The following is a 3,918-nucleotide window of genomic DNA, read 5'->3' as shown; positions in this document are numbered from 1 at the left end:
ATCCGCTTCTGTTTCTTTCAGTTTACACAGTTTTGTTTAATGTATTCGAAATATTTATTAATAAATTATTTGAAAAATTATTATTATATTTTTAAGCTTATAAACTAAAAATCAAAGCAAGACTTCTGCTCTTTATTTATTATTTTATTTATATGAGAAAGTTATTAAGGAAAGGTCTCAGGCCTAGATTTAAGTGCCTTTTTTTTTTTTAATATGTTCTATTAGAGGTGTCAAACTATCGATTGTGTGCCCCATCGATTGAGAACGATAGTCATTTCCAAAGCATCGATAGTGGTCGATAGTACCATCGATAGTGGTCAATAGTCGCAATAAAAACATTGATTCTTAGCCTTAAAAATTTGAACTTTTATGAGCAGAGAACAGTTCTATATTATTCATTCTGAATAGAGCATATCCTTTAACAATTTATATCATTTGAAAAGCATATTTATGCATCTCTCAATATTATTGTTATCAATTATTATAGCAGCCAAGGAGCCGCTCAAATCAAATCTGTTGAACGAAAGACCCTCTGGCCAAATTCAAATATGCTTGACATGATTATGGAGCTTAAGCCGCGTAATCTCGTTTTATTTTTATCATCACACAGGAATACCCCTAATAAAAGAGCAAAACTGTTCAAACAAAAGCTCTTCCATAAATGCGATTTTTTATATTATTACTGCAGGAGCAGCAGGAGTAGTAGCAGCAGTAGCAGGAGTAGCAGGAGCAGTAGCATTTGCTGCGATTCCCTTAAGACAAATGTCAATGCAGCTTGCTGCGAAGGGCTAATAAAATAAAGCTGATCATTCGCTATATATGTATGTGGACCAGCCATAGTTTCCTTTTCATAGGACTGGGCTTTGTGTATTCCCTCTATAGGTTTTTGTGGTTAGCTCTTGGCTTCGTTATGCAGCAGTTGCTCTGTGCTCGGTGGGCGGGTGTGGCAAGTGTGGGGCGAGTGCGTTGCATATCTTTGCGCAATTGTTGTTCGTGTTCAGACAGTTGTTGTTGTTGTTGTTGCTGTTGCGTTTGTTGTTGCACCTGCTCACTGCAACTTGGAACTTTTAACGGTTTCCTAACTGTTGATAAGACCCAAAACTTGGTAACTAGTTTATGTTTGTTTATATACTCGTTCGGCTTGGTTCGTAAAAGAAGAGTATATTGGTTTTTGATAATATATGGAATATATATGGAATAGGTCAGTTTTGATTTGCTTAAGAGTTTTGCTTGTTGACCAAGTTTATCTGCTCATTTAGAGGCGTGGCATATCTGGAATGCATATCCTCCACTGCCTTGCAACTGCAGTTGTCCAATTCAAGCGCTGATAGTCCGGGAAATCGTTATCTTCCTTAAGATTTCTCTCTATATTGACCAAAAATAGAATATGTATTACTCATTGGGGCGTGTCAAGCAACAAACAGCAAAACAAAGAACTCTAAAGCTGAAGAAGTTGTTTTTTTTTTAACTACATGTAAAATTTTGTGTAAAACGTTTCATTTAAGAAAACTTTCAAGGAAAGAAAAATACAAAAAAAATAGAAAAAAGCCAAACGGACATGCACAAAACCTATACACTCATTTATGCACCTGCATGAATGAGTATAAAAACAAAGCAAAATGTCTTAAGTGGTAAAGACTTGGCAGTTAAAATTATCATATATTTATAATAATAAATAATATTATTTATATTATTATATTATATATTAATTTTAATACATTTTTATTCCAATACATATTTATATTAAATAAATTTTTTGTTGGCTCTGCACGGTATCACACAGTCGTGTATGCCCAATCGGCTCTCCGTTTACACGCAGCTACTGGCGCCGTTATTTTTGCTTTGCTCATTTGGCAGCCTTTCGCTAGCAGCTCGCAGCGCTGACTCTTTCGTGGCACCTTAATTAGAACGCAACCAGTGCAGGCTCTGGCTCACTCTCCCTCGGCCGCGCCCCCTTGCTCTAGTCATGCAAATCGTTGTCTTGTTTACATTTTTAGCCATGAATTTTTGATGGCATTTGAGCTTAAGCCTTAAACTGGCTTTCTATTTGTATGTGCATGCGTGTGTGTGTGTGTGTGGCATGTAGAAAGCAAAGCGGAAAACACACATTACACAATACGCACACACACACACACACATAGACAGACAATATGTGTCGTGCCCCATGCGGAAATCACTAAAGGCATTTCCTGTCGCAGCGCCAACAAATGCTGTAAAAATCATGAGAGCCGCACGCAGCTAACATAATGCTACCTATACATGGACATACATATGTATGTATGTATGTGTGTAATATATACACATAGATAAGCTGCGCACGATAAACGTGCTTAGCGCGGAGCCGAGGTCAATGGGTCGACGCTTTAAACAGCAGCTGCCTCGGCTGGCCTGGCAAATGTCAGCCATACTTGTCATAATATGCCCACACTATGCACAGCAGACACACACACACGCACGCACACATAGCTACTCACACACACACACACACAGCTAGCAAATGCCGCAACACTTTGGCGCAAGAAAAAAATTACAAGACGCAAGACTCTGTTCTATGTAGGAGGCTGTATATGCGTGTGTGCGTGTGCGTGTGTGCGTGTGTGCGTGTGTGTGTGTGCCTGTGGCATATTTCTAAAAGATGCTCACACACACACACACACTCCTGCAGCGCAGCCATGCAAAATATGCCCACATTAAATAACTTCAATCTACTCTAAAGAACTTGTTTATGCTGCTGCCCACATACTGCCACGCCCACGCTGGCTTATGGGCTGGCGCGCTATTTGACATCTTAGCCAGCAGGAATTTATGTGGGAATCTGCTTTGAAAGTGTCTGTGTGAATGTGTGTGTGTGTGTGTGTGTGTGTGTGTGTGTGTGTTGGGGCTTTCACTCTGAATAGTTTGTTTATCCTTTCATTTTTTTTTTCTTCTTCTTCTTCTTTTTTTTTTTTTGCTTCAGCTTCATCTGCTTCTTTGAGCAGCTGCTTTTTCTTGTCGATTTCTTCATCTCTTTTGGCTTTATCGCTTGACTTTGGCTACTGCTTGGCTCTGATTTGCATTGTAGCACACCAATACATATGTATATACATATGTATATATGTATGTATGTAAACTATATAATATTTGGACTACGGGGATCTTATTGCAATCTCTTTGCTTTGCTAATGGATTTGAGTGAGCTGACCAAGAGCAATGGAAATCTGGCCAAAGGCGACACATCCGAATGTAAATTGTAATATTTTTTTTTCCTCTTTGTTGTAGTTGTTGTTGTTGTTGCTCAAGTCAATATTGATATGAAATAAGCGAGTAAAATGCAGGCAACGAGGGTGGCTTGAGTAGTATGGTAAAGGCAGCAAATGGAAATTTATCTTTAGGCTAAATTATATAAAGGAAAATGTTTTTATTGAATATTTATAAGCACGTAGGTAGAATGAATCTAAAGTGGTGAAGTATTTAGTTATTTTTAAAGCCTGACATATACAGGTTATACATCACAGTATATATTAATTGAAATATAATAAATGTTTTATATATCTTTGGAGTAAAAATTTAAATCAATAATCAAAAATATTATTTGACTTTATGCTTAAAAGATTTAGGCAATTTTCAAGCTAAATAAATTGACTAGTTCAGACTCTCCAATATATTTAAAAACCTGTAAAAAAAAAATATTTAAAAAAAAATAATAATAAATACATAAAAACATTTTTGTATATTTTTTTGGTTTACATAATAAATTTTTATTCTTGAAAAACTTTTTTTTTTTTGTAATAGAAAACTTTACAAGGAAAATATAATATTGTAATTATAATGAAAATAATATACATAGTAATCAGAATATATTTAAATATTAAATATATATATATTTATATACATATATACTATATATAACTGTACAATAGAATTGCTTTTGCAATTCCG

Source organism: Drosophila navojoa, chromosome 5 (genome assembly GCF_054131105.1).
Source record: "Drosophila navojoa isolate 15081-1374.11 chromosome 5, UAZ_NAV_1.0, whole genome shotgun sequence".
Lineage (NCBI taxonomy): Eukaryota > Metazoa > Arthropoda > Insecta > Diptera > Drosophilidae > Drosophila > Drosophila navojoa.
This window is presented reverse-complemented; position numbering follows the sequence as displayed.